This window comes from Pyxicephalus adspersus, chromosome 12 (genome assembly GCF_032062135.1).
Source record: "Pyxicephalus adspersus chromosome 12, UCB_Pads_2.0, whole genome shotgun sequence".
Taxonomy (NCBI): domain Eukaryota; kingdom Metazoa; phylum Chordata; class Amphibia; order Anura; family Pyxicephalidae; genus Pyxicephalus; species Pyxicephalus adspersus.
In genome coordinates, this window is record NC_092869.1 from 29,203,075 (window position 1) to 29,225,525 (window position 22,451).

Consider the following 22,451-nt stretch of genomic DNA (forward strand, 5'->3'; position numbering starts at 1 on the left):
TTGTCTGGTCATCCCAGTACACTGAAAGGTAAATGTATAAAGCCTGAGTGTCCTCTGAGACCCATATCTTCCATATAAATCCACCCCTATGACGTGTTAGATCCTAATGTTTTGGATTATTTCCATCTATTCTGGTTACATTCATGGAAAATCTTGTACAAAACAAGTAATTGCATCATTGATTTTTTTTCTGCTGTGGTTGTTTTATTTATAGACTTTATAGACATCAGTGGTAGACAATACTGTGCTAGGTTTCCCAAGTGTATTAGGAATAGGATATGAAGAGAGGAATATCATTAGGAAGGAACATTAGATCATTGAAGAAATCAAAGTAAGCATAGAGAATACAAAGGTATATACACCTGATATTTGAAATAATCCGGCTGATATATACACAATATAGTTTTTGTTTATAAAAGATATATAAAAAAATTATTAGTGTAGTAACCAAGAAAAGATTCCACCTTCTACATCAGGGGTGTCAAACTCTGGCCCCCCAACATCCTTTTTTTGGGCTCCCAAAGGAATCCTAAATATGAACTGCAGCTGTCCAGCGGCTTTATTGAAATTGCGCTGTTACTACAATTCCTGGCATCACTCCATGGACCAGTGGGCTCTCTGCCTATGTGTGGCCCCGCATTGGACTGTTTTATAGACTCAAATAATGCTGGCGCTATTTCAATGAAGAGGGAGTTCCAGCGGCAGGCCATTCATAAGATTGAGCCCCGCATCGGCCGCATCTGGCATTTCCCGCACTCCCCCTCAGCTGTATTTTCCTTGCTACTCCAAGGCATGGACTTGAATGGTTGGATTTTCATAGAAGAATATTGTTATTATTATTGTTAGCCTGTGCAAAAAGGTTACCACTGAAATTTAAGTCAGAAGGCTACAAATAGAGAAAGGCATAAGATTTTTTCTTAAATAAAATTAAAAAAAATATTATGCCTCTTTCTCTAATAAAGGCTTGTTCCAAATTGAATGTGAAGCATATGAAAAGGTTTTATATCTAATGAGAAGGAAAAATGTTCTCAATTTTTTCAATAAATTTCAAGGTTGGCCCGCGACATTGTCTAAGTTTTTAATTTTTGCCCTCTGTGTATTTAAGTTTGACACCCCTGTTCTACATTGTCCTTGGTGTTCTTGCCGCTGGCATTGCCTGGAGAGCTGGAGGCTGACAATACCAGATATCACCACTGGGTGACACTGCAAGTAAAATCTGAAAATGCACCAACTTGTCCTGGAAAAAATCGGGAGCCCTTTATATAACCTGTGTGCTGGAAAACTGATGTTATTTGTTTACCATAACAGCACTTTTTTCCTACACATCTACAAAGCTGAAAAAATCACCACTTTACAGTCATTTTATAATTCCATTGCTGATTACTAAATTTTTAAAATATAATATATATTATAATAAATATATGATATTTTTATAAGGGGTTTCAGGATTATCCAAGGTTCTCCCAAGATATTCTATCTTCTCTAGTCTTGGAGAGCTTTAATAAATCAGGTCATCAGTAACAACATTGCATAATGGCTAGATAACATCTTTATACGAAAGATGTATTATACGAATATAGTAAATGAAAGATCCATGTTACAGAATTTCAAGTAATTTGTCTATCACTCACTAACCAATTGACATTGTATAAAGCTACAAATTGGCCAGCTCCGGTAGATGTTCACGGTATTCAATGCAGTGGTCGATGGCCATGTTACACCAGTAATCTGTAGCTACTTTGGAAGTATTGTAGTCAGATACAGAAGTTATTTTATATCTGCTCAACATAAGCAGAGACAGCTAAAGCTTTTACAAATCCTTTCTTCTAAGTTATAACACAGGCCATATATAGAACCCAAGCCTCAAATATGGCCTACAAAAACATTAGCAGCCACTCCCATTGGTCCTTGGAGCTTCTAAGACTTTAAGTATGCTGTGTGGTTTATTTAATGTGTTTTGCAAATGTAGAAAGAATAATAAGAAAGTAAAAGTTGGGTAGTTTCTCATGTCCTGGAACAAGGTAATTGTGGTGATGACAGTCCACGTCCAAACAAAGGGAGCAAACACATTCATCTCTGGCATCTGCTAAAGAAATGTCAACAAGAGCAAACAGCCTGCTAGCATTGTTTTGCTAGGATCCTGATGGTTATAGCAGCCTCTGAAGCTGTAATGTTTTCAGAGTTACTGGTAAGAACTGAGACCTGTTTTACATCCTCTGGTAAAGTGTGGCTACAGCTGCCTTCTCTGAATTTACAGGAGGAAGTAAACAGTGCATTTCTAACACTAAAAATGGGTTGATGAAGGCTGTGTGATGAAGGGAGGGAGGAAATTACACTTTCATGGTTACGTCTGAAGATCTAAGCTGTCCAATTATATTACTGTATCTTTAAAGCTTATATGTAAATAATGTCACTGCTGTATTCATAAATTCATTGATATATTTATTTTTATTGCAAGCAGTATCAGAAACTGTATTGGAGTTGGTATTAGCCTGTTTCTTGTTCAGTAGAATTTGGAGTAGAAAAGTAAAAAGTAGAACAAGGAGCCAAGTTGTTCCGCAGTGTTTATGTTTTAGAAAGGAACAGGATGATAGGATAGGAAAGCAGAGGGAGAGATTAGTTAATCTGTCTGCTGCTTCTTATTTCACTGATATAAATATACTAGCTGATTACCCTGGGTTTTATTTATTGCAATCTTATATTATACAGGAAAAGGCATTATTACAGGCCAGAAATTTGTAAAAGAGTCCAAAAAAAGTATGTAAAAATTCAAGCAAAAGACACACTGTCACTGAGCAATACATACACACATACATACATGCAAACATACCTCTGACATATACCACAACACTGTACAAAGATCAGCGGTGCACTCACATGAGTCATATGTCTAGAAAGTTTGGTTGAAATGTGTTGATACGTTTCCTCCATGTGTTTCCTAGTGATGACATTCACACATGTATATATATAATATATACATACATACATACATCCAAATATAGCTCTTGCATTGCATTGACAATCTTATGAACAGCAGAGTTGTCACCCTCGTGTGCGTGCCCTCGTGTCACCCTCGTCTGTGTCCTTCACACAGATGGCCACCAGTGCCTCCAACTCTCTCACAGTCCTGGCAATGGCAGAAACATAACTGCTGGAATGAGCATAATAACATAATATAATAACATAATAATAACATAACCGGAACAAATATTTTTAAAAGTTTGTTTTCTCTTTTCCTCTTCATCTCGTTTTTTATACAATTTGAACATGTGAATGCAGGTCAAAAGACTTGCCGGGGAATATGCAAACCTGGATGTGTCTTTTTAATGAAGATAGTAAATTGAGATCATGCTACAAAGAGATTGCTGTGCCTGTATCTAATTGCTGTGCTTGTAATCTAATTTGTCTCAGGTGACAATTATCTAGCATGCAAGTGTAGGTAGCTTTGGTAAAGCGGTCGCCCAACATTGTTTAGCAGTTTATAGCAGAGGATCACCAAAACCTCCGAAATGGGACGACTGCCTTCATTCCTAAAGGGGAGGATGCAGCGGGGTACCTCCTGCTCATCCTCCCCCTTTACTCTCCAAAGAACTAAACTGTGTATACACACATTCATTCTAGTGTTACTTAAAGCGATCATAAAATATCATCTCCAGCAACAAAAAATGACCATCTGTGCAAATTATTTGTAAATGCATATCAGTTAATTTATAGATAATTTAAATATTGTGTACTTTAGAGTCATTTACTGAGGGTAGGTGGGCTACATAGGCTAATACCTAAACAATAATTAAAATTCGTTTAGATAAAAAATCTTACAATAATAAACTTTTCATTGACAAATTTGTAAAATGGACACGCTCTAGCTATTAAAGTCTCTTTTTAAGGAACTTGGGTTATCCAGTGCTAGCAAACATGCCCTGTATACACAAATAGTTGTATATTTACAGAATGATGGAGTGATAGCACATCCATCAGGCAACTTCAGAGGATCAGATCAAATCAACATCTGTGGGAATTTCCACTCCAAGCTTCCTCCTTCCTGAAACTGAGCCATAAACCTGCCCAGATTGATCTTTGTCCAGTGATTTGCCATATTAACCAGTCGTGAGCAGTGACAGCTATAACGTATCACATGGCCTGGTTTCCCAAAGGAAAGGGGTTATGATCAGTATGGTGCTAAAAGGGCTTTTTTTATTGTGGGGCATGCTATGAAAAGATGTACAAATCACATATAAAAATGAGATTGTATGTATCAAGAGGTGGAGCTGTGAATATTATTTTTTTTTTAAACAGGATTTATATAGCGCCAACATATTACGCAGCGCTGTACATTAAATAGGGGTTGCAAATTACAGACTAATACAGACCGTGATACAGAAGGAGAGGACCCTGCCCTGAAGAGCTTACAATCTAGTATGTAGCTAGTACAATCTAGTAGGTGGGGGATGAACCAAAAAGACCTCAGTACCGTATTACCTTACTCCTAAGTAAAATTTTAAAGAATGATACTTTATAAGAAGTGTGCTACATTACAAAAAACAAGTAGCAAGTGTGTGTAATATATTTTATATGAATGAATATTACCTTTGTTACAGGGGAAACTGGCATGGAGGACCATTGGTAAAACTGCCTATAGCCTTCAAGAAACGGCCTTCAAGAGCCATTGTGCTAAGCAAATCTAGCCAAAAGGTCAGACCAGGTTCACTATTGGAACTTCCAAATGACTTTTGTATGAGATATGCCCACTTGTCTAAAAACACAACCCTACATTTAATAATGCAAAATAACTCACTTGAACTTTATTTGTGTTTTGTCCTGTCTTGCCTAGTATAGTTGAGGTACACTAGGCCACCCTTTGCTTAGATTTGCCATAGGAGAAAAAGTTGAATGGTGTAGGCAACCAGTTCTTGTGTCTCTAAATGCATTCCAGCGTCTGTCTGGTTTTGTTGTCAAAATCAAGCATCCTCACTAACTGCAGACACCCTATTGACCAATGAAGTTGCCTATAAGATAAAAAGACTAATAGGAAGAGTGAGGAGCCTGGCAATTTTCCTGCACCTATCAAATAACTTAATTATATTCAATTTTAGTTGCTCCTGTTTTAGAAAGGTTCACTTCCCTCTTACCCAATATATGGTTGTTTTGCATGGTATCTAATAGCTTACTAGTCTTTAGCTCTACTGATCCTTCCATAGTGTTTGGTGGCCAAATATTGCTATACAAACCTCTATAGAGCCTATTTATAAAGCAGTGAATCTGACATTCCTTGGTGGAGAATCTTCCAGGTCCATGTTTTTTGGTGGCAGTAATTGATTCTTCCCCAGGGAATGTTTCAGGGAATGTCAGATTCACTGCTTTATAAATAGAACTTTATGTATGAAGATGGACATGGTATCTAATCAGACCTCAGAATCAGAATATTGTTCAGCATTATTGCTGGAAAAAAGCACACAAAATATGAAATAAAGATACATTTAATGATTTATTGCAGTGTTTTTCCTAGGTAGTGTCATCATTTTTTTTTGACCATAGGCAACAGAAAGTTTTTTTTAAAGTTTCATATACAAGACAAAGGCAGGAGAACAGACGCAGCTACTACTGCATGTTCTCTAGACCTTTAAGAGTTCCTGTAAGGACTAATGCTGGGGGGACATCGGATTCTTCCCTTTTATTTCCAGCCAGCATGGTGTCAGGGGATCGTGTTCAGTCCTGTTCCTCCATTTTCCATACACCTGATATATCATTAACAACCCAGCCGCTAGGTCTGGAACACACACAGGGTTGGGAAAGCCATAACCTCAGGTCCTTCTCCTGGGTAAGTTCTTGTGACTTCTGTTCTTATGACATCAGGCTAATTTACAACAGACAAGAAGAAGTGTGAAAATACATTTCTCCCCGTGCTCCTACAACATGTACAGATTTGCAGATGAGCTCTCTGAGCCAAGTGTCTGCTCCTCGGCCTTGTGCTACATGAACATGGAGCTGTGGGTTTCTAACTTTTTCCATTTTTATTATTTCAAATACCTCTCCAGCTGTGTGTTTCCCACAATATGTATTAATATTGTTAAAATGTATTTATGATGGATTGATATATTAAGAAATAAATAACTGAAGGCAGAAATGATAGATTTCAAGCAAAAACAAGAAAAGAGACGTGACAAGAAGGAAATGAAGACCTTGTCTATACAGGCTTACTGTGCTCAGTCCACAGGTGTACAAACCCTAAAGGTAACCAGATCAGAAAGATATTTTCAAATGTTTACTCCCAACTGGTCTTCGTGTAACCTGTTAGTTACATTCTATGAAAAAATCTGATATTGCCCTACTCCTTAAAGCAGAACTAAAATTAATGTAAAAGAAGTACATAAAAGGGACAGGCAATACCCTTTTGCAATAAAACAAACTTACCTGTCTGTACAAAATGATTTAGGTAAACTCCCCTCTTCTTGTTTCGGTACCGCCATCTTCACCCAGTCATCTTTTAGGTTTGGGATCTTCAGCCAGGATAAAATGGCAACTAAACTCTCCTCTCTCCTTTGCTGGTGCTGGAATCGTCACCTTGTCCTCTTTTGCGTTCAGGATTTTTAGCCATCTAGATTGGTTAAGACAGAATGACATAACTTCCATGCATGCCCACTGAAGTGCAGTCCTTCCCAGATGCCAGCTATGCCAGGATCCCACACGTCTGTAGCTCTCTGTAATGTAAATTAAAGAGAAGATTGCAAAGAGGCAGGCACGTTTGTTGTATGTAAACCAAAAATGTATTTGTCGGGATTTATTGCTTTGGACATTTTAGAAAGAAACTTTAAAGAAAGTTTAAAGGAAAAAAAAGGAAGAGTATGACCAACAATACGATGAATGGATTCAGTCAAAAAAATAATGACTCTACCCTTGCAAAGACCCAAAATGAAGACATAATATTCTGGAGAAACACTGACTGATGGGATTTACCAATAAAAGTAATACTGATATGTACTGTTCTAGGACACACAGCATACATCTTTTGTACAGCTGCCACTGCAAAATAGTTCTGGACAGAAAAACCTACTTGTTGAAGAGCAGCACAATAGCCCCTGAACAAGAATGTGATCCTTTTTGTCCAGAAACAGCTTGGAGCAAGTTGGTCCATGGTGAGCACAGGGGGCATACACCTCGCAACACAACAAGCAAACCTTTATTATCCCAGCAAGCTGTGGATAGGGTCGTAAAACACATTGGCAGCAAGTCGTAAAAAATGCATTACTGAACAGTTAATTATTTCTTAAGGGCCTGAAGCATTAAGGTAAGAAAATTTGTTCTTTGTTTTTTTCTCTGCTTTATGCATGAATAGTGACTTTGTTACATACAAGAAGATCTTATTAATTATGTTTCAGTGACTTACAAAAAAGCTTGTGTAGCATAATTGGCAGTGCCAATCCTTAGTCACCTTTTTTCTTATGCATTACATAACATGTAAATCATGTATACAAAACGAGGGACAAGTTTTATTTATTACACAATGATGTTATTATTACAACTGTGAAAGACAGAATTTTACTTTTTTATTTCTTTTTATAGCACTGATGAATTATGTAGACTTTAACAGTGCATATAGAGCCATCTACGGCAGTCCCTATGCTTGAGGAAATCACTATGGAATATTTTTTAATCACTTTGATAAGAACCGTGTGTAGAGAAGATTCAGGAGGAAATAAAAAAACTGTCTGAGTTGGAATACAAATTTTTGAGTTTAAAGCAGAACTAAATGTTAAAAAAGAAAAAGTACAATAACACAGATCTTTTATTGTAGACATGACAGTCAATGTCTCTTCTTTATTAAAGTAAACTTAGCAGCTTTATTGCAATTTTTCATTTACGCCCACTTGTCCTTGCTACGTCATGGGTGCTGCCATCTTCATCTGGTCCTCTTCCCGCTACCAAATCCTTGGCCACCTTGATTGCCCAGGTGAGAAGGACATGCACATGAAGTTCAGGATTGCTGGGATATCCAAGCATCCTACAATGAACTTGGCATACGCAGCTCATTGTACTTTTTAAGAAAGATTGTGATCAGGCAGGTTAGTATATTGCAAATCTGATTCATTAATTGAATTGAAGTCAAACTAGCATCAGATATTTGGGGTCAATATTTGCAGAAGCAAATGGAATCATTCAGCAGCTTAAACCAGGTGAATTAAAAAAAACATAAGTTGACGGAATGTCAGGTCAATTTTTAGGAAAGGTAATATTCACTCTTTTCTTAAATTCGATTCTACGGTAAAGTCTTTTTCCCAATAAAGAACAGATGTTAAAAGTCAAGGAAAGTAATTTTCCCCTGGCAAATGACATGTTTTGGTTTAATTCATAGGGTTATTGTTCACTATTGAATGTTGGGCAAATCGTGGGCAAACTCATTGACAAATATTCTATTTCAGAGTCTCAGGATTTGGGTATTTATCTTTCTCTGAATACAAGGTTCTGAAGTTTGTTTTGGCTGTATCTCTTTGCATTTGTGATATCCCCCTGAAAAAGCGTGTTTATTCTGCAAAACTTGTCAGGATTGAAAATATCACTAATCTGGACTCTACCCTGTTCTTTTTGTATGTACACCCCAGTCTTTGTTTTATAGCATCATATATTGGTCTCTTTTAATTCCTTATACCCTGCACTAAAGCAGACATCAGAGGAATGGCAGATCACTGTAGCTGGAAACAAACTTTCTTGATCATTTCCAGTGACAGGAGAATGACTGAGTACAGTACACACTGTGCTGTTCTGAGAGGCAATGGGGGAGAACAAAAGATCAGCAGCCTTCTGCACTCTATCACTCCATAGGAAAGTACAGCAGTCATCCCTACTTGCCATTCATGAACCTGTCACAGAAATTAGAGAACTGCTGTACACACTTCAGATTTATACCTAAAGTGACAATTTTTTTAGGGCAATACTCATCTAGCTTGTGTATGTAGCTTAATTGTAAGGAGAGAAGGGGGGCAGCTGTATGAACCAATCAGATCAGAGCAGAGTAAGTGGGAGGTTAAGCTGGTACTTTGTCTTTGGTGTTGGATTTCAAGCTGGGACAAGGTAGTTTTTATTGTTTTTTTGGTTCCAGATTTGGTACTCCCCCATATGTTTGACACTTTTCACAGCTTTCCAGTTGGGGGAAACTATGTACAGCACACCCCCACTTTCTGTATTCTGCCTACATTTCATAGGGATGCACAATACCAAATTGATACCCCTATTTAATGTACAACACTGCGTAATATGTTGGTGCTATATAAATAATAACTAATATTAATAATGTCATTGGGTCTGGTTTTTTTACCATCTGGATGGGGGTAAAGGGGTAGGGAATGCACAATAAAAGCAAATTTAGCTTTAATCATCACCCAGATGGTCCTTAAAAAACTGGTGTTGACATCTCAAACTAAATTAACATATCAAGTGTTTTACTCACTGGGGGGTTCTTAAAACCTCTATAAAAGCCATGCAGTATGTTTTCTTACATCACAAGCTTATTTCTCTTATGATTCTTCCATGTGATGCCCAAACCTTATCGGTCAGCAGTTCTTATAAATGGTTTGTAGTTCTGACACTTTAGTTTGCCGTTAGGTCTTGCGGAGTTCTTAATACTCTTACACAAGCATGCCTGACATTATAATACAATGACCTCTGTTCATCAAACTGCAATGGGCGCTTAGAGTATGCTAAAGTGGCCTATCAATCAGTGCTATCACATGTCATGTTAGCATGCCTTAAAGTGCACATTAGGTTTAACCAAGTGATATCTTAAGTCCATCAGCAATTTTAAATGATCATTTCAGGCAACAGTAGTTACAATTGTGTATTAACCATTGCCAACAAAAATCATTTTTATGCGTGCTGTGTTGCTTTTGGAGAATTCCCCTCACTTCCTGTCTGATTAAACATTTTTATCAGAACAGGAAGTAATGGCAAATCTCTCTAACAGAGCTCTTACTGTTATCTTAACCTCCCCCACTTTATCCAAACCTAAGAAAAACACTTTTGGCTTGACATACTCTTAAAATTTTGTTCTAAATTATATTTTGTTTGAGCTGTTAAAAAAGAAATTTGTCATCTGATTTGCTGAAAAGTATTAGGCCGATGTTTGCGTTTGTCAGGTCTGTTGTGCAGGCATGGATTTAGTAGAAAAATACAACTTTCCTTACCCTGCACATTCCCAGAAAATCACTTGCTGACTTTGTCAAATGATGTTTTAACACATATTTAATTTGGGGTGTTAACTCCTTTCATCAATGTTTAGTTTGAAACCTCCAAACTTTTTAAAAAAATGCTTCTTTGAAAACTTTCAATGTTTTTTCTGCAAGCCGCAAACTTTCTTGCTTTAAAATTAATGAGGGCGATTTAACACCAGCATGAAATATTTTAACTGTAATTATAATTGGGAAAGCTTCAAAACATACGTCATGCTGATGATTAATTGGGGGATTAGAAAATGTCATTAAGGACCTAACTGGTCCTTCTAATGACTTGATGTGACTACATTCCGCAAAAGATACTCACGCCTTCCACATAATGGAGTTTTCTTTTTTTTTTATGGATATTCTCAGCATTATTTACAGACACTTCCCTTATGTATATAGTAAAACATAACCCAAATGAAGAGTCAAATGTATCCTGAGATATTTTGGCGTCAACTTTCGTGTTTCTGTAAGGATACATATGTTAGGATGAATGTTTTAAATACCATTGCCAAGACGAACAATAAACACAGTTCACATATTTGTGAAAGAAGATGATTTATGGCGGTCCTGGGACAACTGTTTATGTGAATGCCGGTTCCCTCGAATCTCTGCATTAGGAAACAAGTTGAGGGTCTTAAGGTAAACATATCAGTCTGGTTGGAGTTGGCTTGAAAGAGGTGGGTGGGGTGCAGATCTTTAAAGATAAGAAAGCTTCTGGGAAAAAATTAAGATAAAGTATAGACAAAGATCCATAGAATTTGTGAACGGATAGACAGAAATGCAACTGATTTTTATATATAGGTGTATTTAATAGTAAGATCAAAAATATAGCATACAGCTTATCAGCTCATGTGGTGGCAACTTTTGTTGTCTTTTTAGGCTTTTGTGGATTTTTGTTCTTTTTTTGTAAGCTTTTTAAACTTTTGATCTTTTTTGTGCCTTTTTTTTAATTTCTGTATGCTTTTGACCCTTTTTTGTACATTTTTGGAGTTTTTCTATTTTTTATTTTAAACATTCTTTATATATAAATTGAAGATTCAATACAAAACACGACAGACAAAAAAAAAGAAGATAAAACAGAACTAGATCAAAGTACACAATACTTCTATCACTCAGGCTAACTGACAAGTTTCAGTAAGCTGAAATTAACAAGGATGAAATTTATTGTAGAAAAGATACTATATTCAATGATAAACGAAGTGGGGATAACCACTGTATCTCCTTATGGAGGAGAGCACAGCAACAACTGCACGATGCATGAACGAGTATTGTACATACAACGCCATTCTGCTCTATGGAGAGGGGGAAGGGCGGAATAACGGCACGGCTCCCCACTGCTCTCTCTTCCCTTTACTTGAATTATGATCGTTTTTAGTTCATCGTCTGTGGATTCGCCAGGACGGTCGTTTGGACGATGGACAATGAGCTGTACACACGCAAGATTCTCATCCGATATCAGTCCTGAGCCGATTATCGGACAAGATCCATTGCACAAGTGTACATAGCTTAAGGTCTATACATAACCTAACTCACTGTACTGTATAAGTATTGTCATCCCAGAACACAAAGTATTTTAGTATTTAGAAATATCTTCCCCTGTTCTGCATAGTGTGTGTGGGGGGGGGGGGGGGGGTCTGTAGTTAACAGAGGAGTTTAGTAACTAATAGGAATGCAATAGTAGCAGAATGCACAGGAGGATATCAACTTGTGACATCTTTGCCAGAATTTTTTGCATTTATCCAGCAGAAATAACAAAATGGCTTTAACTGAAATTTTAACAGAACAAAAGGGAGTACATAGGACAGTTATGTCATTGGAGTTTGCATACACTCAACATGCATGTTTGTTTTGTGCAGATTGATCAGACTCTTCTGACTTATCAAAGAATCAATGTATGGAAAAACAGTAAGTATCTGACTTTCTTCTAGAAGAAATTTTTTCTGCAGTGAATTTGCTACTTACCCAAGGATATGATTCTTGGAACATGTTTATCATCGCCGCACCACTGTGTTCCTTCTATTGTCCCCGTTGTACATTAGGCACGGCCTCACTTTCTGGTTAGATGTCTTCCAGTGTCAAACAATCTCTTCCTCTAGCCTAGGAAGTCATAAACACACCCCAAGCAGTCCTTTGATTCACTAATTCACCTACACCAATACAAAACACATTGAATACTTGGGAATAAAGTTTTAGAAAAGTGTTCTAACATGGAAGTTTTGTTGAAGCCTGAACATACTACACCCAACTGGCGCACTACCCAGAAAACCAGAACATATAGAGGTAACATAGAAAAATATGGTGACCACATACAACCTCCATAAAGGCAATGTTCCTGGAGATATACACAACACTAATACCTTAGCCACTATGCTGTCTATGTATAATGGAAAGGAGTGGCAACCCATAGCCTGGAGGGTAACACTAATAAAAAGACCTTTTTTGAAGAGTAGGAAAATAATGCTGCAGGGTAAAGAAAGTCTACCATGCAAAGTGTACCATGGTGCCTCATTAATGAGCTTCCTTTGGAGAGCTTTGAATTTGGTCAAATGATATCTTAGAGCTGCAGAGACAATTGGTGCTGAATGATGCTGTGGATCCCCAGTCTTAATAAGGACAATACCTAGATTGTTTCTTTGACTGTAGGTCCCACTCTGATTAAGGTTTGAATTATAAAGCCCAACACATTATACTTACCCAGGGGGCAAACGCCTTCCACCCAAACCAGTTCTCTTCTGTGGTATATATAGCAATATAATGAATTGTGGGGTGGGTATGGGATAAAACATAGGACAGATGGAAGCTCCTAATAAGATTTTCCTATTTACTTGTGCACATTAAACAACTTTTATTGATATGTACCAACATTTCCAATTTGTCTCCAAACTTACAATTTGCTATTGATCTAGCTTCAGATACACTTCTGATCTGATCATTTTATTAGATTGTAAATCAAATCAGAAAATAGCCCAATGTGGTCTGAACCCAAAAAATAATACCCGCTCCCACAATATTTAACCCATGAAGGAATCTCCTTCTGACAATTCTAGTTCTCCGGCAATCATGGTGACACTGCTGTGACATTACGTTTTACGTTACCTTTACGTTCATTATTGTGAGTCATTGATGTGATTTCCAACTTTGTTCTGTCTTTACTGCATGCTTATGTTGGCCTCTTGTCCATATTCTTCTAAGAAATGTAAGACAGTCACCAATCATAACAGTCAAGAGTATTTCAAGAAATAAGGCGGCATGAATATATTTTCCAGTGTATGTGAATCCTTGTGTAGATCCAAAACAGATATGGCTTCTACAGCAAGGACATTTGATAACAGAAGATCAAAGCTGTGCCTAGTGACAAATTCCATCAGATAAGATAGATAACAAACACAAAACTTTTTTATTTTAGGCTGTGTGTGTGTTTTTGATACCTTGAATGCATCCACCAAAAGAATGGGATATTTATTTTTCAGTGGAACTTGGCATGCAAAGGATGATGTAAAATATCCTAATAATTTTAGAATATATTCTGTAATATTTGGCCATATTTTTGACCCGTCTTTACTGGAACCAACTTCAATGATCCACATTGCCATTTTAGATTTATTTCCTTTGTGGTTGCCATCCTCTGATTAGTTCCAAATATTCATCCATAGACATGATTGATATTTATTTGTTCTTACCCCAGAGTCACAAACAAAAAGTAAAAATTATGTATGTTTTGCCTAGCCCTTATTTCAAATGGTATAGAAAGAGTAGAGAGAGAAAGAAAGATGAGCTTTATGGCTAAGATTTTTAACCAAGCAAACATAAATTTAAGAAACAAAATTTTGTCCTGGGCCTAACATAGATCAACCAAGCTAAAGCCTAGACTATACAAAGTTCTCCTATACACTCTTGGTACATACACTGTTGGTTTCCCCCATGTTAGGGAATGCACATGGGGTTATAGGAATATATAGCAATGAGTATCTCATATGCTGACACGTTTCGCTCACAAGAGCTTCCTCAGGGGATTCCTTGAGATTGTGTATTGCTCACCAAGGATGTGTAGGAATAATCGTAACATGTTGAGTGAAGTGCAAGAAGAAGAGACACAAAGTGTGATAAAATTTAGTTGTCCAATACAGGACAAAGGATCTTTTCTGGTTGTCCATCTCTCTGACTAGAAAATGGGTTTCATTTGCTATTGGGTTATTTGGGTATTTTATTGATAGGTAGTCGTTCTTCTAATTTCTGATATTAAAAGTATTGAACCTTTAGAACTCCGGGACAGACAATATTCTGTTAATATCAGAAATTAGAACCAAGTACCATTAGTACCAAGAGTGTACAGGAGAACTTTGTATAGTCTAGGCTTTAGCTTAGTTGATCTATGTTAGGCCTAGGACAATATTTTGTTTATTAAATTTTGGTTTGTTTGGTTAAAAATGTTTGCCGTAAAGCCCATCTTTCTTTCTCTCTCTACTTATTATACCAGACAATGCATATATCATCCATAGACAATGCATCTTAAGTGTCCCCAATAGTACAAGGTTTAAGATTTACTTTACCCTGAGCAAGTGATTTCAAATCCCACTTCAAGCAAAAACAATCCCCCTCAGTCCTTCCTTTTACACCCTGTACCCATTCACAACTATAAAAACCCCTCTAACACCAAGCGATTAGCAGAATGAGGGGGCATTGAGTCTTTAAGCAACTGAGAAACTCAGTGAGCATTACACCAATGCTCTCAATGCTCATCAGTTTTTCATAAGGGAAGCAGGGGGCAATGACATTTTTTTTTAAGTTTTAGTATTAGTCGGGATTTATTACTATTTATTACTATGTCCTCACTAGGAAGATTTGCCCTCACTTTGTGCCTAGAGGGACCAATAAATGGTATTTGAGCAGGTAGTGAGGGTAAAAATTCCGTAATAAGAAAGCACACATCAATTATTGCCCTTAAAGCGGAACCAAACCCGCAATACTCACCTGTCCCATATCCAACTTAGGGTGCCATCATCTTCTTTGTTTTTCTCTTCCTAGACACGATATTCAGACATCTCGGCTGGGCTGAGCTGGGACAATATAACTTTTGCAATGCGCAGGAATAAATTCATCCGCAGCAAGGACAGGGGAACCTGGGAATGCAGGGTATCCTGGCAGCCAAAGCTCAGCTGTGCATGTGCGTTTCCTGGAGCAATCAGGCAGGTAGGAGGGTTTTTTTCAGAAGGGATTTTGCCTATCCCTTTTGTGCAATAATGAGCTTTTTAAAAATGGAACTTTATTCCCATCCCCTCCTAAAATTGTAGACACAAAAAACAAATTTCATCTTTAATGCTTTACAAATTTATTTAGCTTCTTTATAAATATATATCTGCATATTTTAGGAAAAATCTGCTAGTAGAAAGTTAGAAATAAAACTACACTTTCTGCACTGCACTCCCAACCATAACAAATTGCCTGCACAAAGGATTTGCAGACTCCTAGCGGTTACCCCCTGGACCCACTCCCCAACTCCAAGTAGTTGCAAGTGGGCACCTGGGAGTGGTAAAAGCTACATTTTTACAGCTAATCTGTATTTAGCTCTAAGGGTATGTAAACCCAAGTATTGAACTGTCATGTGTTCTTTTTTTGTCTTTTTAATATACTATTATTATCATTTTGTTAAGGCTGTTTGATAAGTGGAAAATAATTCTATTTGATCCTTCCAGAAATCTGATAACACCTGGGCACGCTGCAGTTACATTGTTATCTCTGAGGATTTCAGGACCTCTTTTCTCTATATTATGCAGAAGAGGAGATAGGGAATTTTTGTAGCTCTGTCTACAATGACTTTCAACTCTGAGGGTGAATGAGCATGGTCACCCTAGGACAGAATGTGTGTTACTGGCAGGATTACAAGGTTAAAATAAAGGGTAAAAAAATCTCAAGGAGCAATTCAGCCACCACATTGTAAACTTGTGTTTGGATATATTTTAGGAAGTACTGGGCTCCAGGAACACATTTGTCTGTGAATTTGGCCCTTGGTCAAGCTATCTCCTAATAATGGCGTATATATATCACCCGAGCAGTAATGATTACATTTCTTTGCTTTAAGAAACTCTGTCCATTTTTTGTATCGTTAAAATGCGACCTTTTCCATGACCACTAAAGTATGGCAGGGTGGCTCTACAATGATGAAATGCCCGGACTTTACAAATAAAAATGTTTAAACCAAAGAAATAAAGGGCCATCTATGATAATGACAAGTGAGAAAAATGGTCACAAATCAGCCTTCATTATCCCCCCCTCCCTATTCTCTCTGATTGTAAAGCAGAACTTTTGACCTTTAAGCCTCATACATCACCCCATGGCAGACGCTTGATGCCTTCTCTGGTGGAAATGTGCCATGCTCTCCATCCTGTGCACAAGGGCCACCTTTCATGTTTTAAGTGCCTCTTTTTACAGCCCATAGAATATTGTAGATAACACAAAGAGGACATCCCCAAAGCTAAAGATGGCCTCATGACATCATTAGGATGCTGCCAGATAAAAGCATGGCTGCTTCGTTTGGTTCACCCATAATAGGTGCCTGCAAAGCTTTTTATTTCCTGGGGAAAGGGAAAGCTTCAGCCTAAACTGTCTTTTCATAGGACACATTGGAAAAGGCAAAGCGGCGGGAAGCCAACATCATTATCAGACCTTCTTTAAGGTTAAAAATGTTTTAGGGTTACAATACAAATAAAATTAATGTATAATCTAAGTATATTCCCTATTCGGAAAAAGGTTTATAAGTATTTATGCACAAAATTTATTTTGTACGTTGCAAACTAATGGAAGGGTAAACTTTGCATGTTGAAATGAGATTACACAAATATAGAAATTTAAATAGATATATATTTATATGTTTTAAATTGACCCAAATATGTATTATTAATAATCACATTTGCTTACAAATGACCACACATATGTGCAGACCAATTGAAAGTCATACTTTGGCTCTGTTGAATCAATTCACTTGCACGTTCAATGCAGAGGTAAAGAGATAAAAGGGTGGCTCAGTGGCTAGCACTCTGGCCTTTGTAGCACTATTTCTCAGTTCGGATCTTGACAAGGACACGTTTCTCTCACATCCTAAAAACATGCAGTTGAGTTAAATTGCTTCCCCACAAAATTGGCCTAAGACTGTGTTAATGAATTTTTTTTTTCAATTCAAACTTTTATTAAAGGTTTTTACTTTTTTTAAACAGTACAATAACAGTAACAATAAAACAGTACAATAAAATAATAAAACCGATACAAAAGAAAACATGTTAAACAAAATATAAATGCAAATTTTTTAATAATAAAGCAAATCATCACAAACATATATCATTACTATGTAAGTGGCTAGTTCATGCCCAAAAATCCTTACAATCCAATGCCCCTACTACTACTACTGTCCACACATATTGGAGCCAGTTTGGGTGTAGGTCATTTAACCTAGATTTGTTTCTGGACTGTGGGAGGGAATCAGTGTAAAGATTGTTAGCTCCTGTGTCATTGTTTGGATCTGTCTGTCATTTGCAACCCTTATTTAATGTACAGCGCTACATATTATTTTGGCGCTATATAAATGCAGTTTAATAAAAAAATAATAGACAGAGGGAAGATGTGCCAACTGCATGCACTGTCCTTAGTGGGAGCTGAACCCAGGAATCCAATGCTGCAAGTTAAAGGTTATAACCACTCACCCCTTTAGAAGAACTACCCTCTTTATTCTGTCAAAAAGGAGAGTCATTTAGAGAAATTTTCTCCCACTTCCTGTTTATAGAAAGCAGGGAGTAAGGGCCATTTCAGACCCAACAGTGAGCCACAGTGATTTGCTGCTGGTCTACCCATGCCCCAACCTGCTCTTCGAGGCAGGGTCCTCGCCTCCTCCTGTGTCACTCCCTGTATCTGTCTGTCATTTGCAACCCCTATTTATTATTTATTTATTATACAGCGCTGCATAATATGTTGGCGATATATAAATCCTGTTTATTATTATTATTATTATTATTATTAATAATAATAATAATAATAATAATAATAATAATGATTTAAGTGAACGGGATAGACTGAAATTGTTTTTTCATGCATGCAAATGTGTCAGAATGTCAGAACACCAACGTGCTTTTGGCTTTGTGGTTGTTGGCTGAAGAAGCACTAGGATCGTAAATGCATGCAAATCCTTTTGCCTGTGGTACAGTAGCTGCTGTGCGGCCAGGAGCTACCAGCCATGTTGTTTTAAACCATAGTTCTAAAAGAGCCCTAAAGGTGATTCTTCCTAATGGGATACAGATGGTAAACTAAACACAACAGAGGTCTCCCTTACTCTCCATTTTTTTTTTTAAAGTTTTATATGCACACACCTGAAACATTATGATACCAGTTTTTCTGTTTCAATTTCTTTATTCATTTTCATTTAGTTTCACAAACAAATTGAACAAACATATATATCTCAAGCCATATCAAAATAAATTCTAGAGGACTACAATAAATCCATGATAACAACGTTGTAATACAACTGTCACCTCCTTTCATTATCCATCTATTCGACCTACCAAACCCATGAATTCTACTAATTCTCTAACCATAAGTGCTTATTATTAGCCCCATTTTCCTTAATCGATTTTAATTGTTAACTCCCCTCTTTGACCCCTTGTTAATTCCCCTTTACTTTATCTTGTCCTAGTGTACATCCCTTATCAATCTTGTACAATATAAAAATAGTGAAAATAACCAAAAAAAAAAAGAGGGATTTTTTCCCTTTTCCCTAGACACACGTGTAACCAAGTTAATAGTGTTAACTTTTATTCTTGTGGAAAAAATAAATAAATGAATAAATAAAAAATATAAAACTTTTCATCCCAGTGACAATGTGTATATAACCATCTTATTTCTTTGTGACCTTAGAATGCATACGGAGGGGGGAAACAATTCTCAAACTTTCTTCCTTTAATATTATCTATATTTACCCAAATAGTCATTCTTTATCTTTACTTTAACACCATGAAATTAAGATTTAATTAATAGATACCAGTTTTTCTATCAGGATAATTGCTTGCATTTTTTGAAATATTTGTTTAACTTAAACAAGATATTAAAACAACTTTTTTGTTATGGTCAACATTTTAGCTTTTTAATTCAATTCAGTGGTAAAATCAATTGGATTCCAGATCTATCATTGGACAATGAGACGGTATGTTAAATACTTTTAGATGATCACAAGGATGGGTTTTTAATTATTGTATCTATAATTATACTTATTAACCTTTTTTTATAAAGCTCCAACATATTACACTGAGCTGTACATAATCATGATCGCAATATAGATATTGACATAAGCAGAAAAATCTCATGGTTCATGCCTGCCATTAGACAACTCGTGTGCAGCAGAAATCTTCTCCAGCAAAGAGTCCAATTAGTCTATAATGAGCTTTGCATATTACGCTGATTGGAAAGAGGTTGTCTAATTGTTTAACAATCTAAATTGCTTCTATTAATCACAGAAATCTACCAGTAATTCTATAATTGACATACTTTTAACAAAATATTTGCTTCAAAGGATAATGATCAGTATGTTGGAATTCTGTGTTTCTGAACCTATCGCATGTTCTGAGCTGATGAGTTACGTTTCCTACTGATGATGTGACCTTTGCATGGCAGAATTTGTTCAGTATTTTGTTCTTTGTAATGTTTTACATTTTCGGGGATGGAAACATGTGCAAAAAAGCTGTACTGCAAGCAGACATAACAGGAATTGGAGAAATAGCTGAAACCACACACACAAAAAAGTTTAAAGCAGAACTATAGTCCACAAAAAGTCTTTGATGAGGTTCATTGATACAGAAGGCAAAGCTATTTCTGCAAGAAAACATACTTACCTGCCTTGTTTTAAAAAAAGCATGTGTATGTGCAGCTAAGCATAAAATGCCTTAGGACACCTATCGCAGGAGTCTTCGGGCTGCTTCTTCTGTGCATGCCTGAAATCAGGTATGCACAGAAAGGGCTATTCAGTCATTAAAACAATAGGTGCTAATCTCAAATTATCTTCTTTTGAAAAAAGCATGCGTATGCAACTCAGCATATGCGCATGCTTCATCCCAGTCCAACCAATCCAGAAAAAATAGGGGTCAGGCAGGTATATGTATTTTATTGTATAAGAAGAGACATTGCCTGTCCCTTCTGTAATAAAGGCTGATTGCAAATTTTCAAGGGGTATGTTTCATTTCACGTATAGCTTTTGTAACTAATTGAATATGTCACCAAAGATTCGCCTGTAAAGCAAAGCACAATTTGGAGGGGTGGCACAATCCAATCAGATGTACGGATTGGGAAGGAACATGATGACAAAAGATGACATCAGAGTGCTTCTCTTCTTTAACCAATCACAGAAAAGGGGTAAGGATTTGACTTTTTTCCTAACCTCAGAATATCCAGGGGTGTGTAACTATCACAATTTAAATAGACTTTCAAAAAAATTTATGGGATATAAAATTGGACATTTTGCACTAACCAAAATGTTACCCAAAAAATGTTGTTGTTCCTATAAAGCCTACAATAGATTTTCCTGGTGAAGCTTTTTATTCATGCAGGCAAACAGAGAATGTTCCTGTATTTTAAAAGGAAAAACAAACTCTACTTAAATATAGGAGAAATATATACCCTTTGGGAAAGTCACTTCTCAAACATTTTTATAATTACATAAGTCAACACTTAAATATATTTGTCACATTGCACGGCACCTAGCGACACTTTTCAAACAGCATTAAATGAAATTTTATAGAGCAAGGAAGGTGAGTTTGTCTTGGCTATACTCACATTCTGAAGTGAAGCTTTTTAGAGTATTTTTTTGTTTGATCCCTCCATTTAAGCACGGGTCTGTTTTTTTTCCCCTTACATGACCTGAATTTTATTAGAGGAGGTTGGAATGTGTCCCCATGGGAACTGTAGGAGGGGGCAGAGTCACTGAGAAGGGTTTCTGTTTGAATGTATAGGCTGTGCGGAGTAGACTTGCAATTGGATATGTTTTTTTTTTTTTATTTCATCACATACAGATGTGTGTTTCATTTTTTCCCCTTCATTTTAAGAGTATTATAAGTTCATAGGAGCCTTTAAACGGAGTTTTTAGAACTGCTGGAATTTCAATATTCAAGCATTTTACAGGGAAACCTAAAATACAACTAAAGGCTCCTGTCTCAATGTCTAATACAAGTGCCAACTTCAGTTACTATGGGAAGTCCAAGCTTAAACCTCCCTGAATGAGCAAAATTCTCCTTCAGTTATGTCTCACAAGCTCCTCTTCCCAGACACTGCAGATCACAGTGGGAGTGTCTGAGCAACAGAGGCGGTGCTGTCAATCCAGAAAGCAGTGGGCGGGTCTGGGTGTGGCCAGCGGCTGATTGACAAGCTACAAGCCTATACATTAGTGGTGGTGATACTGATAACCAGGCCTCCTGTAACATCTTCCCCCCCACAGCCTACATGAGTTTGGAATCTCTGATTGAATCTTAGAAGCACTGCAGGATTGTGCAGCAATGCAGAGGTACAAGAAGAAGTATTTTATCAAAAACCATATTAAAATATGCCTACCAATGAGAATTTTTGGGCTGCTCCTTTTGCGTATGCCTGAACTTGTGCATGCGCAGAAGGGGCTTTTCAGTCATTGAAAAAGGAAGTGCCAATGTCACCCATGTGACAGCATCATGCGTCACCTGATTTCGTGCCTGCACAGTGCAAGATTGGGTAGCAAAAGAAGCAGGAAAAAAGAAGAAATCAGGACAAAATCATAGAAAGCTCAGGAAGGATCGAGCGATCTGCGGAAGTAAAGGTAAGTGTGATTTGTTAAAATTTAAGTTTAGTTCCGCTTAAAGTGCAGATGCACATTCTGTGTGTTGCATCGCAAAACAAGGGCCTGTGTGATCTTTGGCACGTAGGGGTGCATTGACAGCATTCATTGCCTGCAACCCCACAATAACAAATGACATAATGACATTGACTCACATGATTAATACTCACCGCAAGGAAGGAAATGGACCCTTAGGGTTCACCTAGAAGGCTATCTGAGTTGAGTTTGGAATTTGTCTGTTCTAAGCAAATAAATAAGTAAATTTGCAACCTATGTAACTCTAGCCTTGGCAGTGATCTAAACATAGGTCCTGTATGATGAGATCACAGGGTCAGGCAGCAAATCTGCAGGAGCGAGGAATTATTCCTTTACCCTGTAGCTAAACAAATATTTAAACCATGCAGTGC